This window comes from Dermacentor andersoni, chromosome 9 (genome assembly GCF_023375885.2).
Source record: "Dermacentor andersoni chromosome 9, qqDerAnde1_hic_scaffold, whole genome shotgun sequence".
Classification (NCBI taxonomy): domain Eukaryota; kingdom Metazoa; phylum Arthropoda; class Arachnida; order Ixodida; family Ixodidae; genus Dermacentor; species Dermacentor andersoni.
In genome coordinates, this window is record NC_092822.1 from 24,968,185 (window position 1) to 24,981,252 (window position 13,068).

Genomic DNA, 13,068 nt, shown 5'->3' on the forward strand with positions numbered 1-13,068 from the left:
GCGCGCGAGGACTCACTGACCGCGCTGCCTCAGCAGTTCCCCTTCCCCGCGGGGAACCCTTGCTTACGTTTAATGAAATCACCACGCACTACTATCTGTCAAGACGGGTATTCCCCCTCCCGCACCCCGCCTTATGCAGGGCGCGGGCGGTTACCCTTCGGTTACAAGCCCGTGCGTACCCTAACCTCGCGGTTCTTCATGCCATATACCCTGAAAGATATCCCAGTGCGGACTGCCCTGCCTGTGGACTAAGGGCAACATTGGACCATGTGTTGTGGGAGTGCGAAGCCATCGGCTCCTCCTTCATCGAGGATAGGTGGGCTGCGCTCTTGGGCAGCCCCGAACTCAACGACCAAACCCTGGCCGTCCAGAGTGCCCGCGATCGGGCCGTCAAGCTCGGATTGGCGGTCCCTACGTGGGACTAGCCGGGTGGCGCGGGGTCTCCCCTGCGTCTTCTCTGGAGCGAAATAAAGTTACTTCACTCACTCACTCACCCCACAAACTGCTGGCACGAATGAACGTAGAATGTAAAACATACGAAAAAAAAAAAACAGCCGGCTAAAATGTTTCATCGACATTTTAGGCCCAGTTTTCATCTTTGAAACCAAGAGTGCGCATTGCCAACATTGCACCCCCCCCCCCCCCCCCGCGACTTGTGAGAAAGGTAGACATAAAAACAGTGCAAAAAACTTTTTAGTTCGCGATGCAGACTCCAACTTCACTATAGCCCAAGTTATTTTTGCGTTTCCAGCGATTTCTTTAAAGGTTACCTTCTATTAACAATATTCCTTCCGTTGTTGTCCAGCGCACTGCGCAAACAGGCATGCAGTCTTCTTTACTGCGGCAGTGGAAAATCAAAGGAAAAGATGTGTACAAATGTGTGCCAAGTGTACTAAGGATGAAAACGCAACGGAGCATTGACTTGCACAACTGTTAATGAGAACGCCAAACAAGCAGTAGAAATAATTTATTTTTTATTTTAGTCATCACACACGAAGCTCTTTAGGTTATCTATCTGCTGTCCAATCGTGCGTTTGTCGGCTCTTACAAATGCCTAACCCTTTACTCCTTGGGTCGCTGCGGTAACACGTCGTGAGTTCTGTAATTGATGAACGACATATTAGTTGGTGTTGTTGTTGTTGGCGAGATCAAAATGTTACATCACCAGTAAGCACAAATAAGGTAAAGTGAGATGGTTGAGAAACAATGAGAGTGCATCTTGCGCTGCAACACCATTAGTAAGGTCATTCTAGTCAACAATAGCTTCGCGAGAAGGGCGGCAGGAATGTATGCACTTCAGGTTCACCTAAACGCATCTTAGGTGGAGAACCATTCTAGTGAAGAGCACTCATGGAGAAATTGTCCGTCCTCTGTTGCGGCCCAGTGTAAGCGTTTTCCTCGAACTGTCCATTTGCATAAGCAAAAAAAAAAGAAATGTAGCGCACTGTACAATCAATTACAAGTGTTTAAGGACTACGGGATTTATGAAAAGATTTAATTTCGGAGCAGCCTGCAATGGTAGCCATTAAAACCGAGCATCACAATGCTGCTCGCATACACTAATAGAGGCTGGAAACGCGCACACCAGGCTCCGTTGTGAAACTGCTGAAATATTCAACTGCTGTTTCTAATCCCGTGGCCCGCAAACCTTTGTGGTCACCTGTACATCATGACGAATTTTCAACAAGTGGAGCCCAGCGTGACGATTGAGGTCCTTATTTGTAGAATACGCTGAAGCATATCCAAACAATTGATGGCATCTTTGCAGTTAATAAAAAAAGGAAAATGTTCCATAGCATCTCCCGAGACATTTTAGCCAAGTATTCCTGGCTCTTGCGCGCCGCGCAGAATCCGAGATTGCTGGCGTCTTTGCGTGTGTTTCGAAGGCCATGATATACAAGACGATAGCGGACGAATGCGAGGTGTCGCGCGTCTCGAAGTAGTAAAGTATTTCTTGAGGAGGTGCTTCATCATCAGTCGTTATCGGTGCAGATTCTCTTTCCGTGTGCAGCACCACATTTACGTATATCTCTTTTGAACTTAGCTTATCTATTAGTTCCGCATGACTTACGTTTAGTCAATTTGCTGTGTGCACCAGAGCCGGTATAATTTTTCAAACTCTATTCTATGACTTTCTTGCGATCCACCTTTCCGACCAGCCGAATGCAGCTTGAATCACTGACGAAGCGCCAAAAGGAAGAAAAAGAAATAGAATAGAATCCGGAGTAAGTGTACTAAATGAACATTTAGGACACATAGAATAGTTGTTATTCTGATTCAAGACACCGAGGAATTCATTTTCACGGAATGGCTGATGTGCTCGAGCCCACTTCTTTGAATGGTACGGTGGTATCTGTGCTTCCGACTACTGATTACGAAACTGTGGCTAAATACAGGCTGTTTTGCTTGACTGAGGAAAACTCAATCTTACCGCTGAGAAATTTCCGCGATTTCTACAGCCACATTATTTTTGAAAGGGGCATTGATGTCCAACTCGGCTTTTCCTTAACAGCCGTCGCCGTCGTACCACATGTAATGTAATTCGTAGGCGCAATGCGAATGTTGTGGGTTCGGTGCCCACAGCCGAGAAATTATCTTTTCGTGCACTTTCATTTCTATTTTCTTCATTATTTTCTACGTTTCAATTTCAGTCACAGCTCACTGCCCTACGTTTTCCTTGGCTTCCTTGCCCATTGGCCTTATGCGGTCGTAATTGTCGGAATAGAATTTCAAACTACTTTTTTTTTTTCTCTGACTTGTAAATTGACGGCAAACTAATAAGACATCATCACTGGTTTCAGGTTACATGCCGATATGGAAGATAGGCACGACGCCAATGCAGACGTTTAAATAAATATGTAATATTGTAACACTGTTCAGCCTCGCAGAAAAAATCTCTCGACTTCTTTTTTCCACGGACCACATTCTTCCGAACGACACCTTTTATCACTTTCATTGGCCATATCACTTGGTAGTCCAGTAGCTTGTCCTCGCGCACTTCTTTTTGTCCGTCTACTCAACCAACATCGCCCAAGCTCATCCCATAGAGTTTCATACACAATTACTAGAGGGAACTGTGGCTCTAGTGCTTACGGGTGCTGCAATGAGGGCAGTTAAGCCGTCATGTGAATTATGGTTAGCTAGTACATGGATTTTCCTGAAATTCCTCTTCCTGGCTTTAAACGGCTTCGTCACCTTCCACCATTTTTACGGAAGCACTGCGTTATAAATAATTAAGTAAACATATTTTAAAACTGTCCAACGGCGGGATTCGAACACAGGACCTCTAAAAGCACCGAAGCCCGTTAGTGAAACCATTAGAACGCAGATGCGTGAACAAGCAAGCCACTGCAATTAGGAGCAATTATACCTCTTTGCGGATTCTCATTGCTCCATAGAAAGTATAGATTGCTTTGAAATTTAGACCAACGAAGGCAGACAAAGCGTAACAAACAAAGCCACAAGAACGTCTGAAGTCATAAGGACGAAGATCAGACAAATCCGTGCACTAAACATTCCCATGGTGGCTGTACGATCGCGGCGCCAAAGTTGCCTCTAGTAATTGTTGTAGGAAATTCTATGGTTATTCCCAAGCAGTCATCGAATTGTGCTCACGAGTGATAATGATCACACTGTGCTTTATATTCTGTACTTTACGTGCGTGTTGAATAGAGCTATGCAAATGGAAATTCTGAGACCAAATTGAATACGAATCGAACAGTGCCAGAAGCGAATGCTGTACTGAATACTTTTCACATTGTTGTGATACGTTGTGATATATTCACAACGTAAGCAAGTTCACGTCATGGTGCACGTTATGAATCGTTGTCATTAAAAACACGAATGAAGCATTAGGAGCAGATAAGCTGTTTAGTCGCACACTCAGGACTCATTCGTTCGGTCTAGACCGAAAAATCTGGCCCTCTGAGTGATACATAGCGTGCTGTACTACATGCAACATCCCGTGTGTTATGTCTACTGCGACCGCCAGGATAAACGCATGGCACTTTGCTGAAATTTTAGGTTTGGTAGCGAAAAGTTGTCTATTTGAAATATGCAAAAGAAAAACCTTTCAAAATGCAAGATACGGCGCACGCGACCGCCCGCGGCCGTGCAAATTACGCACTCGTTAGCGGAGTCGAAGCCTCCCCCCCCCCCCCCTCCGTTCTGTCCCGCGCTGCCTTACCACTTTCCTCCATACATGGCGCGCGAGATCGAGCCGTGATCGTGAGTTCCCTTTTTGCCCGGTCGCGAAATGCGCAGCAGCTGCCGGAGCAGAACGCCGCCCTCCATCCCCCCTCCTCCCTTCGTTCTTTCGCGCGACGGAAGACGGCGCGCTTCCTCCCCGCTTTCTCCGTTCGCGCGCGGCGCCAGATCGAGCCGCGATCATCGACTTCCCTCGCGTGCTTTCACTCACACGTACAGCGTATGACGCGCGGCGATGGTGTTATCGCCCTTGGACTTCATGAGAAAGATCACGGCAACGCCGACGGCGACGGCAAAAATTCGCCTAAGGGTGTCCATATAATTACTCTCGCAACAAGATATTCGTATTTACAAATAGCGATTACTCGATTCGGAGACCGAGTCAAGTACGGTAATATTCGATTCGTTTCTCGAAGATGTAGAATACGCCTGCAAAGCCAGTGCTAAACGTAACAAATCTTTTTTGTGTGTTTTGCGGGGTTCTTTTAACGCTTGGAAAAAAAAAGAGCGTTGTGTAGTGCGTATTGCATAACGGTAAGAGTAATCGGGGATTCTTATCCGAAGATTTAGAATATTCATGCAAACCCAGTGCTAAACGTAACAAACTTTTTGTGCGTTTTGTCGGTTTTCTTTAAAGCTTGAAGAAAGAAAACCGCTATGTAGCACGCATTGAGCAACGGAAATATGAATCGGGATGTTTTCATGGTGGCCTACAATTTTCTGATCGGCAGTATTGCTCTGATTGTAATATTTGAGCAGTCAAATAATTCGCAATAAAACTAATTATGTAATTTGGCAGAATGCAGAAAAGTAGTCTGGCTTGCTCCAAACCACGGCAAACAAGATTACCGTGGTTCTGTCCAGCTGCTTGGCAATCGCATATTTTCTAAAATTTTGTCACAAGTCACGTGGTAAACCGCGTGTACATAGCAGTACAGTACGCAGAGACCCCACGTAACCTTGTTTAGACGTAGTGATGAACGGAAAACAGCAGTTGCACGTGTAACATGCGATGAAGTTAGAAGGGTCTTGCAAGACACGTCAAGGGGAAAAGCGGCAGGAGAAGATGGAATAACAGAAAAACATTTGCGACCCTTTGTGCAAGATTTGAAATTCACTGGACAGTTGAAAGAATGCAAACATCGTACTAATCCCTGAAAAGGGAGACGCTTAATAATTGAATGATTATAGGTTCATCAGGCTTTCTTCCCGTTCGTTGTGGTATAAAATAGTCACCAAGGTAATTTCGAACAGAATAGGGCAACACTTGACTTCAGTCAGCGCAGAGAACAGGTTGGCTTCAGGAAGGGTATTCAAAAATACATCACATCAACAGAAATACATCAAAATAGAGTTGGACCGGCAGTGTAATGCGCAGGGCCGTTAGCCGGCAGACTATTAGAGTTACAGAATGGGTGTCGAGAGATAGAAAGCGCAGTCGGGGATGGCAGTGAACTAGGTGGTGCAAAAAAAGATTAAGTTGTGCGGTTTTACGTGCCAAAATTACTCTCTGATTATGAGGCACGCCGTAGTGGAGGACTCCGGAAATTTCGACCACCTGGGGTTCTTTGACGTGCACCTAAATCTAAGTACACGGGTGTTTTCGCATTTCGCCCCCATCGAAATGCGACCGCCGTGGCCGGGATTCGATCCCGCGACTTCGTGCTCAGCAGTCTAACACCATAGCCACTGAGCAACCACGGCGGGTTAGGTGGTCCAATGCAGTTTAGAAATTTGCAGGTACAAGATAGTGTCAGCAAGCAGAAGACAGGGGTAATTGGAGATCGCTGGAGGAAGCCTTCTTCCTGGAGATGACATAAATTTGCTATACATGGTGATGATGATGATGACCCACAGGACCTCCGTACTTGTTGTTCTGTCTGGCTTTAGTCCCTCAGCTACGGCAAATATTTGTGATGATCGTTTGTGTATAGCACGAGCCAAACCACAAACAGGTCGCTCACCGTTGATGACTACGCGTTTACATTTGCATCTCAGACGACCGAAGATTGGGTTAACGTGCTCCTGTCTTCACGCGCTTAGAAGCAGAAGGCGCAGCCGTTGTAGATGTACGGCCAGTAAAGCGCAAACCCATTTCCTAGCTAATAACTGTTATTGCAATAAAACTATACGCTCTATCCCCTTCCGCAATATGGTGCCTGTCGATGGAGAGCTTTAGCTTGTCCGCAAACCTATTACAGTTTATGGAACTCCCGAATACTGGAGACATTTATTCCATTATGATGATGATGATGATTTAATGGCATTCCCTTTGAAACGGGGCGGTGACAAATAGTCACCTAGCCTGCTTGGTTTAATGAGGTATGCTATACATGTTTTTTTATCTAGTAATTTTTGTGTACATCTCAACCTTCTTTCCCCCTTTAAAATCTACCTTGTACCTATAGCTATGAGTGTAAGAGATCCAGTCGTAGCAATCTCTTCTCTGTTTTTCTTCCACCACTACGCTAAACGTCTCTTGCTTACCTCCACTACTGACCGGTCGAAGCTTCCGTGCACTTTATACCCAAGAGCGTCTGGAAGGTGTACGTTACCTACAGTTCTCACTGGCTGAATCCCTTCGCATTTCACTAGGAAGTGCCGAGTGGTCTCCCGATGTTTTCTGCCGCCCCACACCACCACCCCCATACACATGCCTCATCCAGTTCCGAATATTTACTCCGGTATGACTTTGTCCTTAGGCAACCCGCTCAAACCTCAAATAGCAAGGCACTTCCTTCTGCGCTATCGTACAGATTTTCCCTTCTAATTTCTTTCTTCTCATTCTTGTTAATCTCCATGGTCCTTGTTGTAAATCACCAGTGCTTGTGGCGCCATCTTGTCACGGGCTCTTCAACCACAACGAGCTAGATACATCTTTTTTGTTAAGTCGTTCTACTATAAGGGAAACAAATAATTACGCGATACTGTGATGATAATTGCCGCCAACACGTTTGCGCCAGCAGGTCACGTTAGACATTGTCGCTGCGAATAAACATAATTCTGTGCTGTGTCGCTGACGTCAAATTGACAAGACAACGCAGCCAGCGACACGGCACGCGTTCATGTTCCAGTCTTATGGTGGTCCGTAAACTAATGCGTTTGCGAACACTGTGATGGCATATTTAGGTAGTCGTCTCGGGGCGCTCTGGTAGTGCTGCAATGATCACGTGAAAGGAGCGACCAAGTGTCTCTGCTAGAATAAGTGGGCTTCGCTGACGACACAGGAGTGGTCTCATCGCTTACACACCCGGTTATTCTCGCAATACATCGTTAAAACCGTTTTTCACCATCTCGTAAAAAGGCCAGAGCGCGCTCAAACGACCAGCCGAATTTTCCGTTAAACTCCATGATATCCGATGGATACAGCCAACAAATGAAGGCTAGAAGTCAATGACACATTGAAATTCTGAAGTGTTTGGTCTAATGTTTGCAGCCACTTACCAGGATAGCTGCAGGGACAGGCTCCCACGTAAGGAGCGTAGTAATTGTTGTTTGCGTTGTCTCTGTACATTGTAATGGAGCACGGCTCACCAGGACCAGGTAGTTTTTGGCATATGCCTTTCAATCCTGATCGGTACGCGGGTATTACGCAGCAGGAAGCTGATAATGATCCGCAATCCGCGCTTGATGCGCAGGGGTTTCCTACAGTGCCTCCACTCTGAAAGATAAGCACAACACCGGCACACTCTCACAAATCGCTGCAAATGATGCACATATATAGTCGTCACCAATTAAAAATGTCTCCTTGTTTAATTTCTCCCATGTGTGCGAGACATCAGCTCTAATTTACGCAAGAGTTTTATTCACGACATATCACGATGTGCACTTAGCATCATGATGTGGGGCGTGATTCGACGTCTCAGCTTGTTCGAAGCGGCGAAATCCTTGGATAATGGCGCCAATAGTTGAAACGTCGCCGAAAATGAGTAAGTTGAAGGCGTCGTCTGCGATACCTTTAAATACGTGGGCCACCTTGTCTGTTTCAGACACCTTGTCGTCAGCCTGGCGGCAAAGAGCCAAGACGTCTTGTATGCGTAGGGCTGTGTGGGGCTCTGAACAAGCGTCGGAATGTAACTCTGTCCTTATCTTGAAAACCAAAACCAAAACAAAAAACCCCGAAGCTTACCTTCGATACCGCAACCAAAGGTATGAAGAAAGCACGAAGCGCTTTGCTATTGCGTGACAAGAATCACTTCGTCACCGCGATTTGGTACTAAACGATCAAGTTCAATCTCAATTTCAGTTCCTTTTTTTTTTGGCATTGACTTGGACGACCTCGCGAACTGTCAGAAGCCGCATTCAGAAAGCGTATCTTGTCGCCATCTAATATTGGCTGGCCGCCTTCGTTAAGTGCTCTAACAGTTCTAGCTAGTGTAAAACTATCATGAATGCGGGTCTGGCTTTCCAGTTTCTTCATTTGCTTAGTTTTAAGATAGAATTTATGGATAAGGAAAACAGAGAGCTCGACCTGAGCTCCAGTCTGCTACTCTGCACTGGGGAGGAGAGAAGGGGAGCGAAAGTACTGGGATGGGCGATGCTGATAAGAGAAGTGGTGAGTGCTTATGTATATTAAACAGTGGCCCTACTAGAGCCGCTCGTCTAGCTCGGTGTCCTGGAGAAACATGAACAGTGCTTTAGTTTCCAGCATTGAAGTTGCAGTGTCAGGCCATGGGCCGAGGATAGCATCCTCCGCCAGCGGTTACCCGCCAATGCTCGCTTGGGAACTTTCCAGCGTCCTTCGCTCCAGCACATGTGCTGGGCAATCGCACAATATGTGTTGCAGCATTTCAGGCGTCTGAGATTGTTCACACTCACAGCTGTTCGAATGGCCGATGAGGTGTGCGTAGCGACGGGTGAAAGCAAGGTCCAGCCGAATCTCGCGTATAGCAATGACGCTTTGCTCCGCATAACCTTTGGGTTCAAACAGAATTTACCGTCTGGGTCGATTGTATTGACACGTGGACTTGTTTATCTTTTTCGGGTGAGCGCTTTTTCGCCGTCTAACAAACGTTATCGCTCTGCGCGGGACCCTTCTGCATGTATCCAAAGTTTCTGGAATGTTATCGATGGTTCTATCCGCTGTCTGTTGTCTCCGAACCTTGTGTAATCTGATTGCATGCATGCGCGACGCGAATGGCGTAGAACTTTGTGGAAGGCACGTGGGCACCAGCGACTGCTCTGGAACGTTCGATGACCCGTGTATAAAAGCCGACGCGCTTGAGCGGCATATCAGATTTTCAACGATCGCTGACTGTGTTCGCCGCTATCGCCGTTCTTTGAGTGTTTTAGCCTGTTTTTTGAGGGCGCAGGTTAGCCCACTAAAGTGTTAGTTTCATCATTCACAGTTTTGCTGCCTTTTTCACCGTCACCAGCACGTGACACTTGGTGGAGGTGCTGAGTATCGATCTCAGTACCTCTCGCAGATGTCACGTGGATGTTGTCATCGTGGTCTCTGTATGCCTTTGTAAGGTCCTGCACGAGTGCCTTCATCATAGAGTTTGCGTCAGGTCGCGAGTAGGCAATCTTTACTTCATCCGAGGAAGAAAATGCGGGTCTTGCCTCACTGTCAGCGAGTTTATTGCCAATCACACCACAATGAATATAGGCTCCCATAGAAAAAGAATCACGTGGCCACCTAACTCAACACTGCGATGAAGTTCGGCGATTTCCAGCACGAGCAGGTTTAAGGTTATTGTATCTGCTTCGGAAAATTGGCTTCAAAATTAGCTTTAAATAATTAACAAGTTGACCACTTTCGTAATTTTTCGACCACCGTATCATCCGATCAAACATTGAAATTACCAATCTCATGAACTCAAAGCGCAGAATCATCACAGGCTTACATTGAAAATTTACGCAAAAGCGTGCCAACTTGCGTTACGCGGAAGCGTAACAGGACAGCAGGCATTAGTTGCCACGGAATTGAAGATATCAGATTTTAACCCTGTAATGCCCAACGTATTATTTACGCTATGCTAAGTTTATAACCTCAATATTCCGATTTAAGCACTGTAAACATCAAAAACGGGAAACCGTTTTTTTTATACGCTGGAGGGAGTTTTCGGTTGTGGATAATTCGGAAAAGCAAGCAGTAAATAAATAATCACTCTGCTAACTAGGCTTTTATTCAAATAACATTTTATTGTCTTTTTTTCTTGTATAAATGGGCTACCCATAGACATAGTGCCTTTTGTATTCGGGACGAAGCGCTGGTGGATGCCCACCTGGCATGGACTTGCCGGGCGGCCAGCATTTGTAGCAGGGAAAGGCGGGCTAGTTGGTGGTCGATATTTCAATGCACAATGTAACCGGGCAAACGACAACGGACGAAGAAGGAGACACACTGAACAAGCGCAGAACTTCAACTCAGATTTACTCCAGGAAAGTCACACAGTTACACATGTATCATAATCACATTTGATAATCATCGGACAACCATCACTCGACGTTGGCATGCGGGCGTGAGTGGCACACATTTCTATGTAAATAATTTTACTCTTTTTCACTCAATCACACTGAAGAGCTGCTTACGCATCTGCCAGATGGCATTTTTACACAGTATGCTTCATAGATTTCTCGGCTCAGTTGTGACACAAACATCTTCAAATCTTTCGTGTCGCGGAACCTAGGCGTGCAATTGATCACGTCGCACGCCTAGGTTCACAGCTTTCAGAATACGGTGCATTCGCGTGGAACCGGGGACACAAACCGTTGAGCAATTTGATTAAAATTATTTATATAACGGTATTTTGCTTATATTTCTTGAGTATCCTTTGTACGAAAGCATGTTGCTGTACTAAATTATACCCTTATGAGTGGCAGTATGAGTTACAATGGCAAGTTTCTGAAAACTGAATGTTGTAACAATGTTTAAAGAACAATGTTTCAAGAAAATGCTATAGATGTACTTGTCTTTGTTTCTATTGATGAATATGTGCGTACTTTTTTCCTTTTTTTCTCTATCTCACTGTCAAACTAACAGGAAGTTTTCTGGCATGAGTGTGTGTATATGCATACTATATGTACTCTGAATGTATGTATGAATCTGCCGGTTGCCAAGGGGCAAGGACCTAGTCAAGCTTCTGTTTTGCAGCTTTTTGTTCTTGCCCTAGCGTTCTTTTTCTGCTGTAAAAAGATAATGCTGAAATAAAATGAAATTAAATGAAAGCACTCGACGGATATGCTAGTGTTTCTAGGTACCGAGCACTTTAGTAGTTTTCTGATTTTCGAATAACGTCGAAGCTTTCAAGTGACGAAAACACTTCTTTGAGCATCTCTTCTGCCACCGCAGTCAACTGGCATGATGTTGGAAAGAAAGTGCTACTGGACAACGAACGGATAAGGCTTATTCAGCTCCAGCCTGAACATCTGCTGGCCTTGCTGGGACTACACCGATTCTAATAAACCTCAGTTGATAGTCCAGTCGTTGTGGTGTGAACCTCTCCTCTTGTCCTTTGTGTTTTTGACTGGTTTTTCGTTCATGAACATCCGATTTCGGGCTGTCGAGCGAGCCAAAGGGGTAGCCGTCAAGCACCGCCTGACAGCAATATGGCCCGCCTAACGACACCACTAATTCACTCTCTCTCTCTCCCTCTCCAACCTGATAAAATAAATGTGTTTCTCTCTCTCTCTATATATATATAATGTATCTATACATCACCGATGTGGATTCGCAAATATTAATATTCGTAAGCATTTACGCTAATAAATGAACACAAAGTCGGTTTCATTGCCACTTGTGAGTTTCACGTCTGTTATTTCGCAGTAATTGTCGTTCTTCGTCGGTCTTTTAATTTCGGAGTTTTGAGCCGCAGAGTTTCTGGTTTTTTCCTGAGGCAGAGTGCGAAGGTGAAGGAAGAAGCAGGGGCGCTATAACGTAAAACTCTTCGAAGCCTTTCTATTCCAACTCTGCAATCAGCCCAGGGCGATTGGTCAAAAACGTTTTTGGAGCACCCCCACTTCACCTGTCTGTCACGCGACGTCACGAAAAACCGCGATAGCTCCCCATCTAATATGACGTGTACACACTGATTATCCATAATATGACCGAACAAAACAAAAATAGTTATTTCTGATTCGACGCCTTTTTGCCATTAGCCCTCGGCTATTGGTCAAAAGCTTTCGGGCTGCACCCACTTCACCTGTCTCTCACGCGACGTCACAAAACCGCAAAAACGTACCGCGTCAAAGTGACGAGTACGCCTTAAAGATGCATTAATACGCCGAACAAAGCTGAATTTTCTTCTGAATAGCCGTAGTCTGCCCCGTTCCGAAAGGAATCATCCGGTTATCGATTTTCAGTGCAGTCGCTCGGCCCCATCGAATCCCTCTCCACTTGAGTATGCTCATCGCCTCTTGTGAGCCAATCAGACAAGAAAAGCGGCTCAGTGCAGGCAATGTTATTCGTTTTTGAAGCAAACAAAAGTGACCTCCTACGAACGAGGGGAACATTTGATTGGTTTGTTCAGACAACCCTGCGGGTGACCGCCCGATACTTGCGTTGGCGGTTACGCAAATTTGACATCAGGAGATTGAAATAAAAAAAAACGTATTGGAATAGCTTTACGTTATACGGCGCCAGCGCATCCAAGAGAAGCAGCAGTGGGATGCGGCTAGCCAAAACACCAGTGTATTTCTTTACGTTCATAGAGAAATGTTGTACTGAAGGCAGGTGTGAGACTGTTGTTTGGTACGACCCTCTCAAACATAGCTGCCCCTCAAGCTGTGACAAGCACGCCTGTACCTATGTGACGCATATACTACACATGGAAAATGCATGCAGAGAAGACCTTGGCCGCAGCCTGGTAAATACCATCACAGAGGCAATGAGGGAAGTTCCACGCCTCCTAACCTTGACTG

At 45.7% G+C, this 13,068-nt stretch overlaps 1 long non-coding RNA gene across 1 annotated transcript; it reads right to left on the reverse strand.

The window, feature by feature from the left end:
• Window positions 1-957: 957 nt before the first annotated feature.
• On the reverse strand, window positions 958-7,758 carry LOC126527321 (uncharacterized). Its single transcript, XR_008611578.1, has 2 exons — window positions 7,651-7,758; window positions 958-1,099 (listed from the first exon to the last, which is right to left on the reverse strand). It is a non-coding gene; the product is annotated as an uncharacterized lncRNA (long non-coding RNA).
• Window positions 7,759-13,068: the final 5,310 nt, after the last annotated feature.